Consider the following 27824-nt stretch of genomic DNA (forward strand, 5'->3'; position numbering starts at 1 on the left):
AAAGCCTAAGTGCTCTTAGGAACCAAGAGCAGCAGTCCAGCTCTCACCGTGCCCTAGCTGCCCAACCACACCTGCCCTCACCCCTCACCTTCACTCCCTTACAGGGCACTTGCTCATAGTCCTGCCCAACCTTCTTGATGGCCTCTAAGTAGAGACTGTGGCCTCCAGGAACATAGAAAGCTCCATGTGTGATGCTTTCCCTCAGGGATGCTGAGAGCTTGTCCAGTTCAGCTTGGCATTGACTGAGAGATGCTGATTCATTCTGTTCCATGAAAGCTCCCTTCCTTTCCTCTATGATGACCTGCAGGGTGAGTAAGGGAAGACAAATCAAGTGCATTTTTATAAGAAAGGTGCCACTATGTTTGTTCTAGATAGAGCAATGTGACAGTCCCAGAATGAACTGGGACAGGATGAATGGGGGACTGGTTCTCTGTGGTCACCATGAGTTCCTTCTGTAAACATTTGTAATTTCCTTGGCTTCAACCCATTAGCTCTATGAGTGAGGTGAGTAAGCATGAAATCTGTGTTCTTCTTCATCTTTTAGGATAAAAGGGTTTCCACAAATCAATAATGACTGTAAAGTTCAGTGAGGAGGGGACAGATAGATTCCTTGGGAGAATATGTTTTGGTGCAAGTCAAAATATTTGCACAGAAAATCCACCTGTTGGTTCTGAGTAGGTTTGTTATGAACAGAGAAAGTAGTGAGTGCTTCATGGAAGGACATTATTCCTACCACTTCATCACTTTACACTATGGACTAACTTCAAAAGATGGAATTTGCCGACCAAGAAGAAGTCTTAACCTAAAAAGCTTCAGTGTATCAACTCCATGAAGGATATGTGAACTCATTAATTTTTAGTGACACTTTAAATAGAAATAATGGATCGTCAGTTCTGAGATTGATAGACATTACTGTTTAGAATACTGATGAGAAAACAAACATTAACTATGTTTGAGTGTTAATATTTAAACTTTTTTAAAAGATAAAAAACTGAAATTTACTTAACCGTAGGAACCTGCCAAAGTCACTTTTCTATAGCTGATTATAGACAAGAAAACCCACAGAGATGAGATGTAAGGGAAGAGCAGGATGTCCCCTGACACACTAAAGACAGAGGGGACTCTAGAGCCTTTAAACAACACCCAAGTTCATCTGGCACTGGATTTAAGGTTGTTGGAATGCACTGAATAGAGACCCATGCATCCAATGCTGCACCTGACTTGACAAACTGTGACTTATAAGTACATATTTTTGAACACACTAACTGTATATCAACTTATTCTATATCAATAACATGAACTTAGATTAGAGAGACGGCTCTGCAGTCAAGAACAATAACTGCTCTTCCAGTGAGCAAAGGTTCAATTCCCAGCTTCCACATGGCAGCTTAAAGCCAGGTGTAATTTCAGATACAAGAGATCCAACGCATCCTTCTAGCATTCATGGTCACCACACACTTATGCTACACAGGCAAAAGACCCACACACTTAAAAAAAAGAACTACTAAAAATGAGAAACATCTAATAAAGAAAGGGGTATTGTTGTGTTGAAGAACCCATTACCAATTAGTATCTGGACCCCTTTATGACAAGGATGCAGCATAGATCAAAAAGCAGATTCAGACCTATCTGGCAGAAGGGTGGGCATCAGTAAGAAGAAATGCTAAGGTACATTACCGTAAGCTTCTTCTGGAACTTCCACTGGTCATCCTTGAAGGAGTGCTCCATGAAGACAGCGATGGCTTCCTTCTCACAGGCTGAGTGCACATCCAGCAGCTCCTGGAGCGTGTCTGTGGGGAGCCTCACTCGCTGGGCCATCTGCTCACTGTAGTACTCAGCTGCCTTCTGCACAGCTGTGGAGTTCTCATGCTCCGCCAATGTTTTTACTGCATTCTCCAAGCAAGGTACTGTCCCAGTGTTGATTGCATCCACGTAGGTCTGCACTAGATTCCCCAGTCCTAGGTAAACATCATATTTAGGGTGCGCTGGGAAATTTTCACTCCTTATTGTACAAGATGTTGTAGTGTACATCCTCAAAAGCCCCACCGTACTGAATACACACTTCTCTTTTCTTCCCTCTGCCCTCCTTGTCCTCATCCTTATGCTGTTTTTATGAATCCATTTATGAAAAACTCACAAGTTTTTATTATGTATTTGTTTTTGTTGTTCTTCACTCCACTATGAAATTAAATTAATGATTAATGCAGCTTGTTTAAAGGATTCCTAGCATACTTTCCCATCAAAATGAATGAAGCAGCCTATTACATAGAATAAATTCTTTAATTTTTGAGTTCATTTTCAAATGAAAATGTAGAGCTTTTGTCTAAGAAGGTCAAGAGTTTCAAGGCAGTGAGACAGGTTAATACAGCATGGACCTATCTCCGCCTGGGCTACTATAGAGTTCTTTTGTCCACAAAGTCTGCTGTGTATGGAAGATTAAGTTTAAATTTGTTTCTCACTCATTTACTAACAATGCATACAAGGTCTGTTGTTTATTTTCAGACTCACTTAAATTAACTGAAATCATTGGTTGGCTGGGTGATAGGCTGTGACACTAAGGATTGAACTTACAACCCGATATGACATCCACAGCTCTATTTTATATTTATCTATTTTATCTATTTATTAATTAATTTGCTTTTGTGATCCTGAGCATTAAGCCACTGGCCTAATGTGCATTCTTAGTAAGTGAGCTTTCTTTGAATTATATTCCCAGTCCTTTTCTACATCTATTGGCTAACTTATGTAATTTGCATGTAGGTTAGTTATTTCTGCTTTTTGGGACTGAGCCAGGGCCTTGTCCCACTATAAGCACTTGCTGCTTTACTGTACTCAGCTCCAAATTCTTCTGCCTGTTTATTAGCCTCAGACAATTTTCGCCTTGGCTGCCATCAGGCATAGGATCCCTGCTACCTCAGCATCCTATATGGCTGGGATTACAACTGTGTACCAAAACATCCATCATAAAACAAGGTTTACATCTCTCTTGAGAAACCATTACCTTACATGGCTTAGCATTATGCAGGTTGCTCTCTCTCTTAAGTAGAGAGGCATTCATTAAAAAAAAGTGGATTTCCACTAATGACACAGACTTCTGCATTCCCACATTCTTGTATAGCAAATATTACTTCAGATAATTCTAGCCAAGAACCCAGACTTTGCCTTATACTGACCCAGAGAAGATATAAGCTTTGCAAAAGTGACTCACGACTCCCAGTGACCAGGATCCCCTCTCCAAGTCTCTTGCCAGTTGCATGGGTGAAGATATAAGAACAAAAGTTCTTCAATTGTTCCTGGAATTTAGGGTTCATTTGACTTTTTGGTATGCTCTCAATCTTGGATAAGAGTTGTGGGTCACTCACTGGCCAGACAAAGACAAAACACTTCCTCCTAGGAAAGAATTGTCTGATGCATTCCCTTGGCCGGTTGGATACCAGGGTTTGGGGATCCTGCCCTGAGGAAGAAGAAAAGCAGATAGATCCATAGGCATATATGGTGGGGTTTAAAAAAGAGTCAGTTTTGTTTTCAGGGGTTGATTGGTTGGATAGTTAGTTGGTTTTGGTTCTCATACAAGAATACAAGACTAGGCTAGGCTGACCCAGAACTCACTATATAACCAAAGATGACTTGTAACTCCTGCTCCTTCTGCTTCCATATGCTGAGTATGAAACCACAAGTGTGTGTTAGCACACATAGATTAGAAGTTACTGGACACCAATCCTAGCATCTTCCACTCCTTAGGCAAGCTTTACATCAACTGAGCAGGTAATGATTTACATTCTTTTTATTTTATTGTATTAAATTTATTGCTAGAGCTTATATGTAATTATATATAAATATAAACATGTGCATTGTTTATTGTTATACAAATATATTTATTTTATTGCATAGTATATTTATGTAAAGTTAATAATTGTATATAATTATAATATAAAATTATATTTTATATAAGTTTATGTCTACAATTATATGTAACTTAATGTACATAATTTACTGAAGTATATTTGCTTTTCTACAATATAATCTGTTTAGAGTTTCCCTTCCCCATCTGCTCCCAGATTCTCTACATTCCCCCACTCACACAAATCCACACTCTTCCTTTTCCTCTCTCATTAGAAAACAAACTGACCTATGATAATAATGATAATGATGATAATAATGATGATGGTGAGGATGGTAAAAAAAAACTTGACTGGGACAAAACAAGCAAACAGGAAAAAAATTCAGAGAAAAGACAAATGAAACATACACACACAAACAATGAAATCTACACAGAAGACCCATACAAAAGTTTTGGGACAATAATACATAAGCAAAATACTTGTAAGGTTGAAAGATGCATAGACAAAGCATTGTAAGACTTCCCAAACCACTAAGAGTTCCCTTTGTGTTGGTTATGCACTGCTGGTCCTGAGTGGTCTTTTTTTTTTGAAGGTTATCATATATACAAGGCTATAGGATAACATTCACACCATTTAAAAATTGATGACCCACGTTTCTTTGCAAATCAGGCTTCAACTAAGGAAATACCTATGTAGACATGGAAGACTAAAATTATTGCTAGTTTTAAAGCATTCTATGCCTGCATGTATTTTGGGGTAATAAGTGGCTTGTATAAAATTACATGATTACTAAATTAGTGCCTTATTGATTGAAAAGTTAGGTTTAAGTCTAGATTATTCTCAGTTTTCTGTAGAAAACGGTAAGTGGGAAAGGTTGAGAAGAGGATTCATGACAATACCACTATGATACTAAAATTAGTCTTGAAATAGGAAGCTATTTTATAGTACAAATGTCCAAAGAACACTTAAAATGTCACCACTGCCTTTAAGACTAATATGGACAGGAGCCACTTCTCTTCAGACTCTGAGCAGGACTTTATAGAAACTGACAGCAGTTGGTCCTCCTAATCCTGGAACAGTAGCTTCAGAATGTTTGCCAACTATGGGAATGAAGGAAGAAGGAGTGAAGGAGAGTTGGTGTTTCTTCAAATCTTTCATCAGTGACATAGCTGTGTAGATACAACACATTGAAACTACTGCCTGAGATTAGAACAAAAGCCTGTGTTGAGCAGGAAGCCATGATGGAGATGGTAGCATGCTGTTCTGATGGGTTTTAGACATATTGAAAAGGTAAAAAGTTGTAAGTTGAGGAGACAGTTTTCTTTGTTGCTATTTAAAAAACATTTTATGGAGAATATACCACCATGAGTTTGTTAAAGTTGTATTTCTAGTTTGGAACAATTAGACCAAGTATGTGAAAAATATTATTTCAACAGGCAGCTTTTTGTTGAGATTTTGTGTCTAACAAATAAGAATCTAGTGGTTTTCAGCAACAAAATCAGGTGCCAAGGGAGCAGAGAGGAGTGCTTGCTGTGCAAAATTTTTCCTCTTTTCTCATTTGATGCTAAGGTATATCGTGGGTAAAGTGCAAGTTGACCTTAAATATCCTTGCTTGGTATTGGGCTTTGCTCTTCTTGAGATTAAACTTCTAACCTTAAGCATATCCACCCAACTCCTAGCTCCCATTTCTACAGACTTCAGTCTAGCATGAAATCCCCATGTAACTCCAGATGTGAGAGAAATACTCAGTGAATGCCCCCCATATTAAGATACTCTGTCAAATGCCCATGTTACTCACGAGACATGACAGAACTGCTCAGTGTCCATCCCAATATTAAGATCCTCTGTACCCTGTCCAAGCTCTGATACCTGAAACCAGCTTCAAGGCATTCTCCAGGTACTGATCTTCCGTGATGCAGTGACCATCCAACTTCAGCTCCAGAGTGAAGTCCCGTACAGTCCAGATAAAATCTGGAAAAAAGCCCACAAACTCTCTAGCATCTTCTAGCCCATCAGACCTTGGGGAAGACTTTGCTCTGATGAGCTCTGTGAGTTTTGTCACATAACCAGGACCTGGTTAAGGAAAAGGAACCCAAATCACAATTCCTTTATTGAAAAAGTAAGCACAAACATTTTTTTCCATCCTATCTGATCCACCAGTAGAAACTCAGCCATGCAAAACTCTTATTCCCCTAAGTTCCTCAGTAGAAGATAGGACATTGGTTCTTTGAAGGATACTGCAGCTTCTCCAGGGCCTGGTGGTTGATGGTACTCATGCTGTTATAGATAAAAGTGCTGCTCAGAAGCACAGCCAGGGCGAAGATCCAGTCATCATTCCTAGGGTCACCCTAGAAGTCACACAGGAAGGGTCTTTAGAGCTAACTCTTTCCTTAATTCTCATTTAAAGCTCATCCAGATCTTTGCTTGCTTGAGTTTCAAGTAATTTATTAGTTCAGTGAAGAAACAGGATGTTAGGACATGAGCACACATTTTAGCTTTAATGATTACATCAGGATTTTTGTTGTTGTTGTTGTTGTTGTTGTTGTTGTTACATTTTTCTGATAATAAAATTTTAATGATATTCTCTTTAACATGTTTTCTTTCTTGTTTTAAAAAAATTTATGATGACATGGATTAACACACTGAATATTATAAAACTTAACATGGTGTCTGGAATAAAATCAGATGTTCAATGGTGGGGGCTAGTATTTAATCAGTTAGCATGTATTTGACTCTTGTCCATATGTTTCACAGAAGTGATGCCTCCAATCGTATCCAGTTAAAGACAATAAGCAGTCATTTATGTCAACTAGATATTTTATGCTGTCCTTATACTCCACTGAAAATAACGAGAATGGCAAATTTATAAGATTCGTTCAACAGAAAGAGCTTTTCTGTTAATAATAATTAAGAGAATTACAAGAATTGCCATATCAAATTAAATATAGGTATAAAGGTTGGAAAAAGAGCACTGGCTAAGATGTTGTGCGAACCAACTGCTAACTGTTAAGGACTTGGTAGAGTAAGTACATGACGGACTCATGATACATGAAGGTAGAAGCCAGCACGCCAGCATCCTCTAGATAAAAACACCATTATAAACGGAACCTGGGAAATCCTTCCAGCCAGCATAGAGTAACTTTGTTTGCTCCTGCAGGGGTAAAAGATTGAATGGTGAATTCTCAGGCAAGATGACAAAGGACCCTAAAAATCAGTCTATCTTGTTTATATAAATTATACTACTGTCTAAATTATAGCATAATACAGAAATTATATTTTTTTGTGAATGGTGCATAAAGTTTAGCCCTGAGCCCTTAAATAAATGCAAAACTAAAACAGGTTAGTAGGAGATTTTCCATGGACATTTTGATGAAAGGAAGTATTTTTCATGCAGCAAAATTTAAAAGTAACTAAAAAAAAACAATCTTACAAGCTGTGCTAAAGAATAAAATTCTTAAATAGTGGGAAGATAACTTTGGTGTCTGGTTCAAAAAGGAAAGTAGGATCCTTAATTCCACTTTGGAAAGATATAAAGACCAATCTTCCTTACAAGTCAGTCTTAAAACAAGATAAAATTGAAAAGAAAAATGTATTTCATAATGTAAAAAATAACTGAAAAAAATCACCTAAAAATGTTTGATTTGATCGAAACTCGGAAGTATGGTTGGTCTCACAGCTGAGTTGAATGTTCTGTGTGTAGCTAATAAATATCCACAGGAAATGCCATTCACAGTTAATGCTGACTTCAAAAGGGCCCGTTCATGGAGACAAGTTTCATTGTCTCTCTGCTTCTCTAGGGCACATTTACCTTTATCAGCTTGTGATGAAGCCCATAAAGCACAGAATTGACCACATTCTAGGGAGGACTAATGCTCAGGCTCTGAGAGAGCTCATGAATGACCCTTTGGAGGTGTCAGCCTGGCAATGAGCCAGGTCTACAGAGCAAACTTCAGATTGTGAATCATTATTCCAGTTCAAGGCAGGGAAATCATTTTTGAAACATAGCTTCTTTGGAAGTCAATGAACCTTGGGGGTGCACCCATTTCTCTCAACCTTATTTGTTCCCCCTAATATTCCAGAGGTGTTTATCTAGAAGTTCATGCCAATGAGCCTCACCACATGTCTGTTCTCATGGGATCCCACCTTACTTAAATACTGATGAATCAATAGCAATAGATTAAGGCCATTGGGTACATATGTCTATGGAACTGTATTCAGAGCAGAATCTTTCCTATCTTCTCCACCAGCTTGATGCTAATTCTAAAAGACTAAGACTGAGCTGCTAAAAGACTATTGGCTCAGTTCCCTATAATCATTCATTTTATTGAAAGGAAGTAAATGCTTTATCTAACAGAGCACAATATTTGACTTTTTGTTGTCGTTATTATTGTTGTCCATGGAAGTGTTGTTAAAAGCATCAAGTTCAAGTCGTCTTCTATAGTTTTGGTTCTAGAAAGTGAGATTATACCTTACATGTGAAATTGCAAGAGATTATTAAAATACAAAGTGAAATCAAAAGTAACATCGTGCGTCACTCACTTGCTGACTCACCTTTTCTACATCCCCAAGACCCTCAGTGTCTAGAAGGATCAGGGTGTGACTTGGCTTTGTTGGGTGAGGCACACACCACATCCAGATGCCCTTGGTTTGAGACTGAACTGTGCATCCCAGAGGGAAGCCTGAAGGGAAGAGGAAAAAAATATGTGTATAAATAAATATATATATAATATACATGTATATATTTATGTGTATGTATACGTGTGTGTGTGTGTGTGTGTGTGTGTGTGTGTGTGTGTGTGTGTGTGTGTTGGCTTATAGACCAGGCAACTAAGGAACTTCAAATCATTATTTCAGTATGCCAGAACATCTCCCAAAATAAAATAAAGTTGTCCCCATGTCACTATGAGAATTTGGTTTCATTTAGCATCTGCTTTGAGAACCAAGAAGTCAGCCCTATGGACAATGCCAAGTAAGGGTCCAAGGTGGAAATGAAAAATCATCTTCTGAATCCAATGAAGTGAAGTCTTTGATGACAAGAATGAGTCTGAACAAGCAGGCTTTAAAGACTGAGAAGAATAGAGACAGGAGGATCAATTCAACATTATCATCGGTTACAAAGTGAGTTCTAAACCACACTGGGACATTTGAAACCAGACTCAAAGAAGCAATGTATCTGTAAATAAATGGGTAAATTAAATTTTCAAATAAAATAGAAGATGGATGACTTGAAACATATAAAGGTATGAGGGAATAGACAAGGAATTGAAAGAATAGTAGTTTACTTTAAAAATTGGTAAATGAAGTATGGGGTATTCATAGTGTAATGTTTATTCCAGAAAGATTGCTGTATTTTAGATAACAAAGTCACCTTAATGTGACGTACCTGTTCCACACAGAAATCAAAGCGTTTTTCAGAATAGAGGAGATGCAGCAAAAGAAGTCAGGTAAGAAAAAGTTAAAACAAATTGTGTAGGGTTCTGAGGAGCAGCATAAGATATTTAATTAATAGAAGTAAAACAAGAAAAAGGATTGAAGCCTATGATTGACTCAAGGTTAGGACAGTGGGTTGGCTTTCCTATATGTGTCTCTAGTACATGTAAGAACTTGAATCATAAAGATATGGAGCCTTGGCCTCTTGTCTAGGACAACACTCACCTTTGTTCTGACCAGCCAGGCAGTTCATCAGGTAGGATTTTCCTGTGCGGTACATCCCTACAATGGCCACCACAACCACAGGCTGAGAAATATTGTTAAGAATATAGATGGCTTCTGGATTCACCAGCAGCTGCTTGTTCTTATTTTCGACCAGACACATGGGGGACTTCATAGTTCCTGGTGCCATGACAGCCTGTAGAACCAAAGAGACTGTCATTCCAATAAGGCATTCAGAAGGTATTTCAAATGGTAGTTATTCACGGCATGCACATCATAGCTTCCTGACTGTGAACTGGACTAGTTTCCTCAGCCCCCATCAAACCACAATGACAGAAACTGCACATGAAAACAACAATATTTTCTTGTTCCATGTATAGAATCAAACACTCAAATGTTTGGTCAGAAGACAAGGCAATACATTCTATGGGGATGTCAGGGGCAAATGTTTGTCTCAGAGTTCCAGCTGACTCAGGCTTCCCTTGGTATTGGCCATTTCACTGATACTTCCTGCCCTCTTTCGATAACTTCTATCTTTTTTCAAATTTCCTTCTGCTTCTCTCTTTAAAGTGACTTTAACCAACTGAGTGAAAGATCTATATGATAAGAACCGCAAGTCTCTGAAGAAAGAAATTGGAGAAAATCTCAGAAGATAGAAAGTCCTCCCATGATCATGGATTGGCAGGACTAATATAGTAAAAATGGCCATTTTGCCAAAAGTGATTTACAGATTCAATGCAATCCCTATCAAAATTCCAACTCAATTCTTCATAGCGATAGGAAGAGCAATTTGCAAATTCATTTGGAATAACAAAAAAAAACAGGATAGTGAAAACTATCCTCAACAATAAAAGGACTTCAGGGGGAATCACTATCCCTGACCTCAAGCAGTATTACAGAGCAATAGTGATAAAAACTGTATGGTATTGGTACAGAGATAGGCAGACAGATCAATGTAACAGAACTGAAGACCCAAAAATGAACCCACACACCGCTGGTCACCAGAGGAAAAAAAAATGACACAATTTTCAACAAATGGTGCTGGTTCAGTTGGAGGCAGCATGTAGAAGAATGCAAATCAATCCATTCTTATCACCCTGTACAAAGCTTAAGTCCAAGTGGATCAAGGACCTCCACATCAAACCATATACACTCATACTAATAGGAGAAAAGGTAAAGAAGAGTCTGGATCACATGGGGCCTGGTGAAAATTTCCTGAACATTACAGCAAAGGTTTATGGTCTAAGATCAAGAATCAACAAATGAGAACTCATAAAACTGCCAAGTTTCAGTGAGGCAAAAGACACTGCCATTAGGACAAAATGGAAACCAACAGATTAGGAAAAGATATTTACAATCCTACATATCTATCCTCCGATAGAGGGCTAATATCCAAAATATGCAAAGAACTCAAGAAGTTAGACTCCAGAGAGCCAAATAACCCCATTAAGAAGTGGGGTAAATAGCTAAACAAAGAATTCACAGCTGAGGAATATTGAATGTCGGAGAAGCACCTAAAGAAATGTTCAACATCCTCAATCATCAGGAAAATGCAAACCAAAACAACCCTGAGATTCTACCTCACACCAGTTAGAATGTCTAAGGTCAAAAACTCAGTTGAAAATAGATGCTGGCCAGGATGTGGAGAAAGAGGAACACTCCTCCATTATTGGTGGGATTGCAAACTGGTACAACCTCTCTGGAAATCAGTCTGGAGGTTCCTCAGAAAATTGGACATTCCAATACCTGAGGACCCAGCTATATCACTCCTGGGCATTTACCCAAAAGATCATCCAACATACAACAAAGACGTGCACCACTATGTTCATAGCAGCCTTATTTATAATAGCCAAAATGTGGAAAGAACCCAGATGCCCTTCAACAGAGGAATTGATTCAAAAAATGTGGTACATCTACACAATGGAGTACTAATCTGCTATAAAAAACAATGACTTCATGAAATTCATAGGCAAATGGAATGGACTAGAAAATATCATCCTAAGTGAGGTTACTCAAGAACAGAAAGACACACTTGGTATGCATTCACTGATAAGTGGGTATTAGCCAAAAAGCTCAAATTACCCAAGATGCAATCTACAGACCACAGGAAGCTCCAGAAGAAGGATGACCAAATGCAGATGCTCCCACTCCTTCTTAAAAGGGGAAAATATTCATAGGAGGGGCTATGGAAGCAAAGTTTAGAGCAGTGACTCAAAGAAAGGACACTCAGAGCCTGACACACATGTGGCCCATGTATATACAGCCACCAAACCAGGTAAGATGGATGAAGCTAAGAAGTGCATGCTGATAGGAACTGGATATAGATCTCTCCTAAGAGACACAGACAAATCATGTCAAATACAGAGGTGAATGCTAGCAGCAAATCTTTGAACTGAGAACAGGACCACTGTTGGAGGAATTAGAGAAAGGATTGAAAAAGTTGAAGTGGATTGCAACCCCATAAGAACAACAATGCCAAACCCCCAGAGCTTGCAGGGACTAAACCACTACCCAAAGACTATACATTGACTGACCCATGGCTCCAACGGCATATGTAGCAAAGGATGGCCTTACTGGGCACCAATGGAAGGAGAAGCCATTGGTCCTGCCCAGGTTGGACCCTCAGTGTAGGGGAATGTCACAGGGCAGTAAAAGGAGGGTGAATGGGAACACCAGTATAGAAAAGAAGGGAAAGGGATTAGGGGACTTAAGGACAGGAAACCAGGAAAGGGAATAACATTTGAAATGTTATACCCAATAAAAAATAAAGTACATTTCTCAATCAATTTGTCAATCACAGAGGCCCTTATGCTGCTGCCTCAGGAATGATATCAACACATGTTTGATGGAAACTGGCCATTCTGGACTAGAAACTGTTTCAAAATGTGGAAGGTGTGAAGCAGGGCCCCAGAAAGAAGAGCATGTGAACCACTCCACAACAGTGCTGTACAAACTTGGCGCACTGAGGAAACTTCAGGGACTCTGGAGAGGTGGAATGTTACAGGCTCAGAACCAAAGTCTCTTTGCTACCTCAGACTTGCCATCACGTTTATCAGTCACTTCTGTGTTTGACCTAACACCCTTTAATTAGGGAAGATATTTTTGGAACACACAAGCAGAACCCTGACTTCCACCCATCCAAAGAGTAAGCAGTTGTCAGAGAGCATCCAGGATGATGGCTAAGGTTTCCTTACTGTGTTGCCTGATACCTCCAGCCTACCTGAAATCACCTACCTCATGTTTCCAGCAGTATTTTTAAAAGTGTCTTCATCTATGATTTTTTTGCTGAGGTATAAAACTTTATGAAACTGTTACTGTTAGCAGTTTGTCTAGGCTCTGCCCCACAGTTACCTAGCAACAGTCAAGTGTGCCTAACACACAAAAAGGGGCTGCTCGCTCCTCCTTGGTCTCTCTTGCCTTCTTGCTCTCCTTCTGGTCTCTGCCTCCTGCTCCCACTCTATCCCCATTCCCCAACTCTCTCTCTCCACATGCTCATGGCCAGCCTCCACTCTCTCTCTCTCTCTCTCTCTCTCTCTCTCTCTCTCTCTCTCTCTCTCTCTCTCAACTCTATTCTATACTATCCCATGGTGGGGCTGGTCCCTCAGAGGGAAGGGATGGGCCCACAGAGTCAGTCCCTTCCCTTACACCTTACCACACCACCAAACATATTCCTTCTCTTTTTTTATGAAACACAACAAATAGGATTATCATCATCTTCATTATTTGACTGTGCTTAGTACTAAGTGCATTATACATCTCATTTTAGTAATCTTACTTTATTTACAACTTAGAATCCTGATATTCAACTATTTTCAATGTTTAAGATAAATAGGCTCCCAAACCCTGTGGGAGAGAGAGCTGAACACCCAGAAGTGCAGGCAATCCCGAAACTGCAGGGCAGGACAGACTGCCACTTCTGCCAACCTTTGCCCACATCCCTGACCCAAGAGGAAACTGCATAGTGCCTCTAAACACAGGAATATAGGAGCAGTCAGCCGCAGGAGCTGAGTGGTCCAGATCTGGGTCCAGATTTGAACTGAACTGGTCAAACAGCGCCTGTACCCAAATCTTATGGTGGAAAGAGCTAGAACCTCAGAGGTGTAGACACTCCTGAAAACTCAGAGGAGACTACTCTCTGCTCACATTCCTGACTCGAGGAAGATGCCTAGTGTCATTTCTGCACCCTGTGCAAAGGGATCTAGGAGCAGTCAGGGTAGGACCCTTCTGGTTGCTTCCCTCACAGAGAGCTGAAAGCCAGCTGCCAGGATCAACTACAAGCCTGAGAGCAGAACAATATGTTCACATAACTGGCTGAAAGAAAACAGGAGAAAGATCTACAGGAATGCTGACACACAGGCCCACAGGAGGGTCAAGCCACCATCAGAAACAGCAAGACTAACTAATACCAGAGACAACCTGAGGGCAAGTGGCAAGTGCATGAAACCAAGCAACAGAAACCAAGACTACTTGGGATCATCAGAGCCCAATTCTCCCACCAAAGCAAACACCGGGTATCCAAACACATCAGAAAAGCAAGATCTAGGTTGAAAATCACATTTTATAATGATGATAGAAGACTTTAAGAAGGTCATAAATAACTCCCTTAAGGAAATACAGGACAAATAAACAAGTAGAAGCCCTTAAAGAGGAAACACAAATTCCTTAAAGAACTACAGGAAAACACAACCAAACAGGAGAAGGAAATGAACAAAACTATTCAGGAGATAAAAATGGAAAGAGAAACAATAAAGACAGCACAAAGAGAGAAAACCCTGGGGATAGAAAACCTAGAGAAGAGATCAGAAATAATAGAAGAGAGCATCACCAACAGAAAACAAGACATAGAGGAGAGAATCTCGGGCGCAGAAGATACCATAGAAAACACCGACACAACTGTCAAAGATAATGTAAAACAGAAAAAGCTCCTAGCCCAAAACATACAGGAAATCCAGGACAATAGGAGAAGATCAAACCTAAGGATAATAGGTAAAGAAGAGAGTGAAGACTTCTCAACTTAAAGGGCCAGGAAATATCTTCAACAAAATGAAAGAAGAAAACTTCCCTAACCTAAAGAAAGAAATGCCAATAAACATACAATAAGCCTACAGAACTCCAAATAGATTGGACCAGAAGAGAAATTCCTCATGATATATAATAATCAAAGCATCAAATGCACAAAACAAAGAAAGAATATAAAAAGCATTAAGGGAAAAATGTCAAGTAACATATAAAGGCAGACCTATCAGAATTACACCAGAATGGCAAGCTGGATTAGCCATTCTAATATTGAATAAAATTGACATTCAATCAAAAGTCATCAAAAAAGATAAGGAAGGACACTTCATATTCATCAAAGGAAAACTACACTAAGATGAACTCTCAATCCTAAATATCTATGATCCAAATACAAGGGCACCTACAGGCATAAAAGAAACCTTACTAAAGCTCAAAGCACACATTGCACCTCACACAATAATAGTAGGAGATTTCAACACCCCACTCTCATCAATGGACAGGTCATAGAAACAGAAATTAAACAGAGACATAGACAGACTAAGAGAAGTTATGAACCAAATGGATTTAACAGATGTTTATAGAACATTCCATCTTTAAAAAACATTCCATCTTTCCTTCTTACCACCTCATGATACCTTCTCCAAAACTGACCATATAATTGGCCACGAAACAGGCCTCAACAGTTACAGAAAGATTGAAATAATCCCATTCATCCAATCAGATCACCACATATTAAGGCTGGTCTTCAATAACAAAAATAAGGAAAGAACGCCCAAATATAAATGGAAGTTGATCGATGCTCTACTCAATGACAACTTGGTCAAGGAAGAAATAAAGAAAGAAATTAAAGACTTCTTAGAATTTCATGAAAATGAAGGTACAACATACCCAAACTTATGGGACACAATGAAAGTGGTGCTAAGAGGAAAACTCATAGCTCTGAGTGCCTGCAGAAAGAAACAGGAGAGAGCATATATCAGCAGCTTGACAGCACACCTAAAAGCTCTAGAACAAAAAGAACCAAATACACCCAAGAGGTGTAGAAGGCAGGAAATAGTCAAACTCGGGGCTGAAATCAACCAAGTAGAAACAAAAAAGATTATACCAAGAATCAACAGAACCGAAAGCTAGTTCTTTGAAAAAATCAACAAGATAGATAAACCCTTATCCAGAAAAACAAGAGGGCACAAAGAGTCTTCCCAAATTTACAAAATCAGAAAGGAAAAGGGAGACATAACAACAGAATCTGAGGAAATTTTAAAAATCATCAGACCCTACTACAAAAGCCTATATTCAACAAAACTTGAGATTCTGGACGAAATGGACAATTTTCTAGACAAATACCAGGTACCAAAGTTAAATCAGATAAACCATCTTAACAACTCTATAACTCCTAAAGAAATAGAAGCAGTCATTCAAAGTCTCCCAATCAAAAAAGATCCCAGGACGAGATGGGTTTAGTACAGAATTCTATCAGAGCTTCATAGAAGACCTCATACCAATACTGTCCAAATAATTCAACAAAATAGACAGACAGAGCACTTCTAAATTCCTTCTATGAAGCCACAATCACTCTTATACCCAAACCACACAAAGACCCCACAAAGAAAGAGAATTTCAGATCAATTTCCCTTATGAATATTGACTAAAAAATACTCAATAAAATCCTTGCAAACCGAATCCAAGAATACATCAAAATGATCATTCACCATGATCAAGTAGGCTTCATCCCATGGGTGCAGGGATTGTTCAATATACAGAAAACCATCAACGTAATCCACTATATAAACAAATTGAAAGATAAAATCCACATACATGATCATTTCATTAGATGCTGAGAAAGCATTTGACAAAATTCAACACTCCTTCATGATAAAAGCCCTAGAAAGAACAGGAATTCAAGCCCCATACCTAAACACAGTAAAAGCCATATACAGCAAACCAGAGGCTAATACTAAACTAAATGGAGAGAAACTTGAAGCAATCCCTCTAAAATCAGGGACTAGACAAGGCTGCCCACTCTCTCCCTACTTATTCAATATAGTACTCGAAGTCCTAGCCATAATAATCAGACAATGAAAGGAGGTCAGAGGGATACGAATTGGAAGGGAAGAAATCAAAATATTTGCAGATGATATGATAGTATACATAAGTGACCCCAAAAGTTCCACCAGAGAACTACTTAACCTGATAAACAACTTCAGCAAAGTGTCGGGGTATAAAATTAATTCAAACAAATCAGTAGCCTTCTACTCACAGGATAAACAGGCTGAGAAAGAAATTAGGGAATGACACCCTTCAAAATAGTCCCAAATAATATAAAATTCCTCGATGTGACATTAACCAATCAAGTGAAAGTTCTGTATTATAAGAACTACATGTCTCTGAAGAAAGAAATTGAAGAAGATCTCAGAAGATGGAAAGATCTCCCATGCTAATGGATTGGCAGGATTAATATAGTAAAAATGTGCATTTTACCAAAAGCAATCCACAGATTTAATGAATTCCTCAACAAAATTCCAGTTCAATTCTTCACACAGTTAGAAAGAACAATTTGCAAATTCATTTTGAATAACAAGAAACGCAGAATAGTTAAAATTATACTCAACAATAAAAGGACTTCTGGGAAAATCACCATCCCTGACCTCAAGCAATATTACAGAGCAATAGTCATAAAAACTGTATGATACTGGTACAGAGACAGGCACATAGACAAGTGGAATAGAATTGACGACCCAGAAATGAACCCACACACCTATGGTCACTTGATTTTTGACAAAGGAGACAAAAGCATCCAATGGAAAAAAAGATCGCATTTTCAACAAATGGTGCTGGTTCATCTGGAAGTCAGCATGTAGAAGAATGCAGATCGATCCATTCTTATCACCATGTACAAAGCTTAAATCCAAGTGGATCAAGGACCTCCACATCAAACCAGATACACTCAAACAATAGAAGAAAAACATGGAAAAGAGTCTCGATCACATGAGCACTGGGGAACTTTTCCTGAACAAAACACCAATGGCTTATGCTCTAAGATCAAGAATCGACAAATAGGATCTCATAAAACTGCAAAGCTTCTGTAAGGCAAAGGACACTGTGGTTAGGACAAAATGGCAACCAACAGATTGGGAAAAGATCTTTACCAATCCTACAACAGATAGAGGGCTAATACCCAAGAATATCTATTAGAAGTAAGAGCTGTGCTCTTTTGGTCATCGGAGATGTTAAGTGCCAGAGCAGTGTTCTGAAGCTTACTCAGCTACACAGGACAGTAACAAAAATGGGGCTGGGTCTGAGTTAACACCCCAAATGCACAGTTCAAAGCAACTGTGACCAGAAGTCTAAAAACATGGCACCAGGTCAAGGTCTTGAAGAATTTATTCAGATAAAAGAGCTATTTCCTGTGGCCCACTTTTAGGTTTCCTGTTTTATATATTTCTGTTTAGTAGAAGAACAAAAAGAGAAGCGAGGAAGAGAGGAGGATGCAGAGATAAGAGCTAACAGTGCAGAGAGAGAAGTTGATGAATGAGGCTGGTACCTGGCCAGAAACTCAAGGGAGGTCTTTTCAGGAACAACTTTCTGAAGGCCTGAGTTTGTGAGAGACAAGGTAAGCACAGACACTACTCTTAGTCCCACACTGCAGGGGCTTCAGTAGAGGAACTCTTTAGTGAAACACAGGTTTGAATCCTGCAGGTGAGAGGTAAGGTCTGGGCACCAGGAATGAGTCTGTCCAATGAAGAGAGAAGTCACTCAGAAGCCAGTTATCCTGGTATTCAGCTTTCCCTCTGAGTTCCAGAGTTTTCATTCTGCCTCCACAGTGTCAGTGGCTGTTTGCCTCTCACTGTTTTTAATTTTGTATTATTTACATTTTTCATGTCTCCTCTTCATGGAAAACACATGAGCAGTCTTTCCGGTTGCTTAGATGCAGTATGAGAAGGACAGAGCAAGTCCAGTCACTGTCCATGGTCACTTAATTGTGTCCCCATTCAGCAGACACCATGTGAACATAGGGAAGGCCAAGCCTAGCTGTTTCAGAGTTCCAGCTGAATGCAGCCCAGTCTGGCACTCAAGGACGTTCTGCATTTACAATACCCACTCCTGATATCTGATTCTGTCCCTTGGTTCATGTTCAGCTGCTAGTTATCCAATATAAAACCTTCTCATCCCCTTCCAGGTATTATAGACCCCATGTCACTGATCAGAACTACCCAGAACTAGAAGAGCTCTGGGAAAAGATGTGAGCTTTCTTGCCTGTTCTTGCTGTTCATGGTAGAAGGACTGGCTTCCTTACTGGTCTCTTTTTTCCTTCTACAAGGTTGAGACATTTTGTGAAAGTAATAAAGTAAATGTACAACATTCTGAGTGTGTGAGAAGGATATGAAAATGAAACTGGTTGGTTCACAGCAGTGAATCAACAACCATGAAAGTCAGCTCTGGAGCTGAGGTAGTGGGAGGGCTTGGAGGGACTTCTCGGACAGAACTGTCAAACATTTGCCTGTAAGAGACCTTTGTAACCACCTGCTGTTTGAAAACTGTTCAGTACATATGCACACATTTTATATAAGCAATGACTCTGAAAGTTGGGGGCCCCGTGTAATTGTCTGAGATGAAGAAGACAGATATTATTCTTTAAATCTTGTTACTTAAAATAATCTCCTCATGTGGGTGGTTCTTCTAACCACTAGTTAATGGAACTAGTTAATGAGAGAAAGGGCAGGTTTGCCATCCTCCTGAACCCACAAAACCTTGTACTGCATAGGAGGAGTATTATTGTAAGGTGTTTTGGGATAGTAAAGGTGGCTTTATATGGATTTTTCCTACTTAATTTATAATTTAATTTAAATTCTTTATCCTTCCTTAACCATTTAACTTCCTTCTTTTATTTACTTCAAAATAATCTATTATCTATCTATCTATCTATCTATCTATCTATCTATCTATCTATTTTGCAGAGAAATTACCAAAATTCTTTGCAAAATGGTTTGATTCATGTTAAACCTGTATTTTCTCAGAAAAGATAGCTAAGTCTGTTCCTAATAAGGTTTTCCTATGAGTGTGATAAGAATTGGAGAAATCTGTCACTTAAGCCCAGCCTGCATCTTCTTATGGCTGCTTCTCTGTCACAGAAACCCTGCTACTGCTGAGTGTTCCTCTAGGATTTGGAGATGACTAGTGTGTCTCCAAAAGGCCATACTTTGGAATCTTGATTCACAGTGTGGTGTTGGAAAGAGATAGTATGAGACTTTAAAGCATAAAGCCTAGTTGGAAGCCATTACTGGCCGCTCCAGGATCTTCATGTCTTTCTCTTTACCTTGTGACGTTCCCTTTCCTTAGTCAATCCCACCATGATTGAGTCCATGGGGCTGTCTGATCTTGGACCTCAGCCACACAGCTGAGGTATACAAGTGTTTCTGCTTTACAAAGCACCCACTGCTTTGTGTTAGTAATGGAAAAATAGGCACAGTCAACAAACTGAGGCTCCTCTTTATTCTTCTGCCAAGCAATGACTTATAATTTTTGATACTACTTCCTTATAAACACTTACTCTGTGTGTTATTCTCAGATATAATACCACTTTCATTTTAAACTGTTTATTTTTTTCTAATCTAGCTATAGGGTTATCACTTTTTTGATCTTTTCCAAAACCTAGGACTGGTGATCTCTAATGTCTGATCATACATCTCTGCTGCAGTCTTTATCAATCCTGCCCCCAAAGTTTAATTTGTTCTTCTTTTTGGTTTTTTTTTTTTATTTTAAAACTTTTCTTTTTTAAGTGTTTTGAGGAGCATATAACAGAAGGCTGGCAGAAACCAAAAAGCAACTACAGAGGCAAGGGTTCTAAAAGCAAGACTGGATATAGTGCTGAGATTAGGCAACTGGAAGTTTGGCTGTGTGGGGACCACAGAAGCTGAAGAAGCTTGTTTCCATCCCTAAAGAACCTGAATTCTGAGTTCTCTGTGAGCTATACTCTTATGGATACCAGAGCAAATGATGCTGCACAGCAGAATGAACTCTACAGAGAATTCAACTCAAGACAGAGTACTTTTCCTCTTAGGTCACACATGTTAAACTATAATGTTAGTTACTACAGTTGACTTCCCTGCCCCCCACCTGAATACAAATTCAACAGAAGACAACACCCAAAGAAGATTCATATTAAAGCAAACAAGCAAACAAAAAAAAAAAAACAGCGGAAAAATAGAACAGTGAGAAACCAGAGCATGCATACTTCTGGCAAATACAAAAAACACAGCAAAGACACACACACACACACACACACACACACACACACACACACACACACACACGCTCACACACACGGGCCCACACATTAGATTTGTTGCTGTGAAAAAACTTAAGGGGCCAGGAAAGCATGTCTTGAAAAATTCCAAGTCTTAAAAGTAATCAAGATGGGAATATTCAGAAAATAATTTATTAAAGTAAGTGAAAAAATAAAAGTTTTGCAAGAAAAACAAGTTAAAATCATTCATGACATCTAAACTAGAACTTCAGAAAATTCTTAAAGGAGTACTTTACAGAGAAGGATAAGGAAATAGAGAAGCAGGAAGAAGAGGAAGAGGAGGAGGAGAAGAGGAGGCGGAGGAGGAGGGGGAGAAGAGGAGGAGGAGGAGGAGGGGGAGGAAGGGGAAGGGGAAGAAGGAGGAAGTTTCCTGCATAAGTCATAATGCAATCCACAAATTCATGGATGGCTAGATGGAGGACAGACAAAAGGAGGAACAAATCTTATCAAACACAGCAAACCAGAAAATATCAAGTGATACCAGGAGAGGAAAAAAGAAGTAACAATGAGACATACAACTGGAACAATAATCGGAAATTCATAAACAATAGCAAAATCTTCTGAGGCATAGCTCTGAATACAAATACCCTTAACTCACCAATTAAAAGACAGGCTACTGGACTATGAACAACATGAACAAACTACCTGTTGTCTTCAAGAAATACACATATCTGAAAAGACACCCATAACCTGAGACCCAATGGGTAGAAATCAAACTAAGTAAATGCTATGTGCAAACAAGTTGATGTAGCAATTCTCATACCTGTAAAGTATACTTTAAACCAAACACAATCAGAAGAGATAGAATTAGCTACTACATATCATTGAAGGAACAGTTCATCAAAAGGACATAAGAATTATAAATATTCCACAAATTGTGTTCACTTGATTTCAGAACACAAACACTAGATGATTGTAAGAGTCTAGAAACAATAACTACAGGAGAACTCAGAATATTTAAGTAAGGACTCCAAATAAAAACTCACAAAGCAAACCTCAAAACGAAATTACTGAACAGATAAACCGGACTTGAAAAGCCATGACAGAAAATTCCACCAGATAGGAAATACAATCTGAACTTGGCTTCTAACCAGATCTTCCCCTTCAGTAGGGCAGAGTGCTAATTCCTAGCACCCACTCAATCCTTATCCCTTGCTTCCTCCTATGGGATTCAGACCCTGGTTTTGATTGGTTAAAGGGTTTCAGGATTAAGAATGGTGTCTCAGTTTGCTTTCCCTGCCACCTGCTCATCTCTCAGACAACTGTTCCCACACTCTGGATACCTTTCCTCTCAATTTCTGCTGTTAGCCTCCCTTCCTGTTTTAATAATTGGCTCCTCTCCTATATGTTTCCATCCTCTGTTTTCTCCACTCCTTCTTTCCTCTTCTTTTCACTTTTTCCTACCTCTCCTCTACTAAGTGGAAAACCAAAAGAAAACGAAGTAAAGATGTATAGGAGGAAGTAAGGTATTTCCTGTGAACTCTTCCTCTCTAGCACTCTTGGTCTGCTTTCTGCTTTCTTACTAATTACATCACAGTTGCTTTAAGCAACATCCAATATTTGAAGTGGTGCCTTCACATCCTGTCTGTGTTTAAGTTCATTTGGTGTGTAGCTAAAGAAGCTTATAGTAATTATATCCCAACTGCAAATCCCTCTCCCTATACTCCTCCCTCTCTCTCTCTCTCCCCTACTTTCTGTCTTCTCCAGGTCCTGATCTTCTGTTTCTTTTCAGAAAAGAGCAGGCTTCCCAGGGGTCTCAACTGAATACAGTGTACCAAGTTATAATACAACTAGGCACTGCTGTATTATAACACAACTCATATCAAGGCTGGATATGACAACTCAGAAGGAGGAAAAGGAATCCAACAGTAGGCAAAAGTGTCAGAGTCTCCCCCATTCTCGCTGTTAGGAGTCTCTCAATAACTAAGTTACACAGCTATAAAATATGGAGAGGAGCTAAGCCAGTCTCCCTGACTGTGTCTTCAGTCTCTGTGAGCCCCTATGAGTCTTGCTTAGTTGATTCTTTTAGGCCCTGTTTTCATGGTATTCTCAACCCTTCTGGTTTCAACAGTCCTTCCTCAAGCTTCCTGGTGGTTTCCTTTCTGAATCCACCAAATGATTGGCTGCATCTGTTCCTATCAGTTATTGGATGATGCTTCTCTGCTGATGATTGAACTAGGCTAAAAATTATAACTAGAGCAGAATATCATTAGGAATCATTTCATTGACTTTTGTTTTTAATAAATAAATTAATTAATTAATTTAGTTATTTGCCAGTAGTATTTGGTTCTTTATTGGGTCTCTGTGCTATCAAGCCTCTGACTCCTGACCACATAGGCAGTGTCCGGCATATGCTCCCTCTTGTGATATGGATGTCAAATTGGACTGGTCACTGGTTGGCCTTTCCCATAAGTTCTGAGCTACCATTACCTCAAGTACATCTTGTAAGCAGGACAAATTGTAGGTCAAAGTTTTGGAGGCTGTGGATTTTTAGTTATTTATATATTTTTGGTACAATTAGTATTGCCTTAGTCAGTTTACATCGTATTGTGTTCTTAACCAATATGGTGGTAAACATGGCAAGTACTCTTTCTTAACCTTACTAAAGAGAAGAACGCCCAGCCACATGGCTGCTTCCATTCTGCTGAGGTCATCAGCCAAGATGGAGGCAAGTCACATGGTTGTTATTTTTAAAACATCTATTTTCCTAACCAGAGAGGAACATAAGCTACATATACACTATGCTGAAGTAGATTCATTTTTCTAAACAAGAATTGAATCCAAGTTACAGTTATGGTATGCATAGATTTTTCTAGCTATCATCCTTTTTTTATAAGTTTAAGTTAACTTTCTGTTACAGATTTTACAGATTTATTTTAATCATACCCAGTGAACTTACAAATCCTGATGTAAAGAGTTTATACAATAAAAATATCATATTTATTGAGAGCAGAAAAAATCATAAATGTAAAAGATTTTCACAAGTGAAAATTAGAAAAACTTTAGATATTAGAGACTTTCATAAATGTAAAGCAGAGACAGTGTAGATATAAGAAATTTGGGGATCTTTTGTATGTGTAGTGGCATGAGTTCTAATCATATGAGAATTTGAAAATCAAGTGTGCCATTTATTGGTCATTGATTGATTGCACTGACACCAAGCCCTTTGCAGTAAGATAGCAAGGATTTAATAATATCTCTGAGTCCAAGAAGGAAAACGGAAAAGGTTTAAGGCAAAACTCTACTGGCTTGAAGTTTCCAATAACTGGAGAGAAGAGTCTTATCAGAAATATGTGGGGTTGGGGATTTAGCTCACCGGTAGAGCGCTTGCCTAGGAAGCGCAAGGCCCTGGGTTCGGTCCCCAGCTCCGAAAAAAAGAACCAAAAAAAAAAAAAGAAAGAAAGAAAGAAATATGTCCATGTATTGAACATTTGGGGCATATGGTAGCAGAGCCAGAGAGACCAAGTGATGCCCTGAATCACAGTTCAGAAACATAGTAGATGCCTCCATCTACTATGGAAGAAGAGGCTGAAGACCTTAGCATGTGGGATAGAATATGGGTGGTAAAAGCCAGCAGAAACAAATGATCAATACATACCTTACAAATCATATTAGCAGTTTGGTTTGATTATGAGGTTGGGCCCATTGAAAAGGGTTCATTTATGTCCCAGGGAGTGGGTTTGACATCAGAAATATAAAGTGAGGACATGACTACTTCAAGGTATGACTTAGAAGGAGGATTTGTTGAAATACGATGGAGAGAATACATCAAGGGGCATCTGGAAGAGTCCAGAGCAGAAAGAGAAAGCAATAGACCAAATTGGGGGCAGAGAGAGCAAGTAAGGAAGGAGAGAGAGAGAGAGAGAGAGAGAGAGAGAGAGAGAGAGAGAGAGAGAGAGAGAGAGAGAATGGAAAGAGAGCTAAAAAGGAGAATAACAAGCAAATCATGGGAGAGGAGGAAGACAGAAGAGGCAAAGAGGACCAAGAAAGACAGAGCCAAGAGAGAGTGACCCAAGAGTGTACATGGTTAAAATGGCAGTGTTATATTGGAATAAGAAGCTCAAGGAAGGAAAACCTATGAGCTGGAGAAGTTTAAGTAGGGGACAGGGTGAGAAGAGGAGCTAAGTGTAGAGGGAGCCTGGAGCCAGTAGACACTTTGGGACTGTGCCACGGTTGGCCATTTGTCAGTTTCTTTTGGACCTGACACCTTCCTCCACTCTCCTGAGTTTCAGTTTCTTTTTCCTCACTCCAGGGGCTGTTTTCGTGGCATCTGGCTTTACTATTTTTAATCTTGTTTTTGAAAGAACATATCCATGTTCCTCTCAATTTCTAACCTGCAGTTTGGCTGAACTGAGCAAATTCCTTCCATGACAATGAAATCCATGTCCCTTAAAAACTGCAAGCTTTAAGAAAAAACATTCTGAAGACATTTTCAACTTTCAGCTTTAGCCAAACATCTACCAGACACAAACTGAGCCTTTAGGGATATAGCTAGGTAATGCTGAGATATATCTGAACTCCATCTCAGCATGGACTCTATCAGATTGTGTCATAATTTTTGCAAGGAATGAGCTGAGTCTTGTGACTCCCTACATGGACCTCTTCAAATACAACTCTTGAAATACAAGTCTCTTTGGAGTGGGAGAGAGTTGTTTTGTTGGGAAAGTCAATCTCTTTATTTGTTATTTATTTTGCATTTTAAAAATAAATGAATATTTATTTATTCAGTTTCCCCATGGGAGTCTCTGTTTCATATGAAAAGAAAATCCCATTAGAAAAGGTTGACTTGTGTACTTCTATGAAAACAAGAGGCTCACAACAAGGTTCTCACAGCAAATTCTCACACCTGGAAGCACAGGTATCCAGCTACGCCATAGTGAGAGAAATGGCTAACTACAGTCATCACTAAACAAAGTATCAGAAGTCCAAACAGGATGTCATTGTCACACATTATTTTAGAAGTGCAGTTTACTTGATGCTGTGGTTCTTACCTATAGGTTTATGGGATTCTCTTCTAAGTCTAGTACCCTGCATTAGTAAGAAGGTGAGAAGTTCTTACCTGCTTTTCTTCTCCACTGAGAAGGAGGATTTCCACTAGTAAGAGGGAGGACTTCCACCACTGCTTGTCTCTGTCTGCTCTTCTTTTAGCTCTGAAGTCCTTCAGAGATCTGAATCACAGAAGAAAACATGTGAAGAACTGCTCTCTCCATGGAACTAAAAATACCCAGAGCTGCTAATGGATAGCCATGAAAAGATTGCTGGAAATATTGCCAGAAAACTGAGTGTCCGAACCTGATATCTTGACCCAAACAGTTTCAGTTTTGGAAGATACTTCAGAAAGTGAATATTTATAGCAGTCTAAGAAGGCTAGATCTGTCATTCTGAAGTTGAATTGTCAAAATAGGTACATATAAGTTGTCTGGGTGGTTACATTAAACATGCAGCAAGTGTGTCAAAGCCCATGTCATACACATAGCATCTAATCCAACCCCTGGCAAGTAAGTACTTACTACATTCTTGGAAGAAGTTCCTGGTAGAATACAGTTGTTCTAGCTCAATGCATTACAAACATTTTCTTGTGGTTTTATAGAAACTGAGGCACAGAAAGAAAATCAAATTCTGTTTTTGTCAGGAAATTATGTCTGGATTCTCAGTCTTCTGGCAACTCTCTCTTCTCTTCTCTTCTCTTCTCTTCTCTTCTCTTCCCTTCCCTTCCCTTCCCTTCCCTTCCCTTCCCTTCCCTTCCCTTCCCTTCTCTTCTCTTCTCTTCTCTTCTCTTCACTTCTCTTCTCTATTTGCTTCTGTCTTGTTTATCCTTCAACTCTTCCTTTCTTTTTTCCCCTTTGGTTCAAATTTAAAACCAATAAAACCAGACCCAAAACCTGCCCACAAAGAGTTGGTCTCCCAGGAGTGCTCTCACTCCTAAGCCCACAAGTGAGAAACCACTTTTGCTCCACTGACTCTCCAAGGAAAGACCCACTAGGAATGCACAGGGTGCAAGAGCCACAAAGTGACCTGGGACAGGACCTTTCTGGTCTCCATCTATTCCCAGAGCTAAGGCTGTCCCACATCCCTCTGGACCAAAACATGCCTGGAAAGACCTGGTCAACCAGGAGTGCTCTCACTCCTAAGATCACAGGCTCACACGACCACAGAAGGACAAGCTCCGGTCAGAGAAAGCAAGACCAATTTTCATCAGTGATAACCAGATGGTGAGAGGCAAGCACAGGAATCTAAGCAACAGAAACCAAGACTATTTGGCATTATCAGAACCCAGTTGTCCTACCACAGCAAGTAATAGATATCCCAACATGCCACAAAAGCAAGAATTGGATTCAAAGTCACATTTCATGATAAAGTTAGAAGACTTTAAGGACATGAAGAACTCCATGAAAGAAATACAAGACAGCACAGGTAAACAAGTAAAAGCCCTTAAAGAAGAAACACAGAAAGTCACTAAAGAGTTACAGGAAATCACAATGAAACAGGTGAAGGAATTGAACAAAATCATCCAGGATCTAAAAATGGAAATAAAAAGAATACAGAAATCACAAAGAGAGACAACCCTGGAGATAGAAAACCTAGGAAAGAGACAAGGAGTCATAGACACAAGAATCACCAACAGAATACAAGAGAGACTCTCAGGGGCAGAAGATACCATAAAAAATTGACAAAATTGAGAAAAATGCAAAAAGAAAAAGCTCCTAACCCGAAACATCCAGGAAATTCAGGACACAATGAGAAGATCAAACCTAAGGATAATAGGCTTAGAGGAAAGTGAAGATTCCCAACTTAAAGAGCCAGTAATATCATCAACAAAATTATAGGAGAAAATTTACCTAACCTAAAGAAAGGGATGCCCAGGAGCATACAACAAGCATACAGAACTCCAAATACTTTGGACCAGAAAAGAAATTTCTCCCATCACATAATAGTCAGAACACCAAATACACAAAACAAGGAAAAATATTAAAAGCAGTAAGGGAAAAAGGTCAAGTAACATATAAAGG

The 27824-nt window shown here is 39.1% G+C and overlaps 1 pseudogene across 1 annotated transcript in view; it reads right to left on the reverse strand.

The window, feature by feature from the left end:
• The window catches only part of Gbp6-ps2 (guanylate binding protein 6, pseudogene 2), a 36696-nt pseudogene extending 10730 nt beyond the window's left edge, over positions 1 to 25966 (reverse strand). Inside the window, exons 1-8 of the transcript XR_015672600.1 lie at positions 25874 to 25966; positions 9498 to 9690; positions 8394 to 8521; positions 6081 to 6190; positions 5712 to 5908; positions 3209 to 3454; positions 1678 to 1958; positions 89 to 301 (exon numbers count right to left, since the gene is read on the reverse strand). The product of XR_015672600.1 is annotated as a guanylate binding protein 6, pseudogene 2 (transcript). The remainder of the gene's footprint in view (positions 1 to 88; positions 302 to 1677; positions 1959 to 3208; positions 3455 to 5711; positions 5909 to 6080; positions 6191 to 8393; positions 8522 to 9497; positions 9691 to 25873) is intronic.
• Positions 25967 to 27824: the final 1858 nt, after the last annotated feature.

The sequence above is a fragment of the Rattus norvegicus genome, chromosome 2, assembly GCF_021556685.1.
Source record: "Rattus norvegicus strain SHRSP/BbbUtx chromosome 2, alternate assembly SHRSP_T2T, whole genome shotgun sequence".
Classification (NCBI taxonomy): domain Eukaryota; kingdom Metazoa; phylum Chordata; class Mammalia; order Rodentia; family Muridae; genus Rattus; species Rattus norvegicus.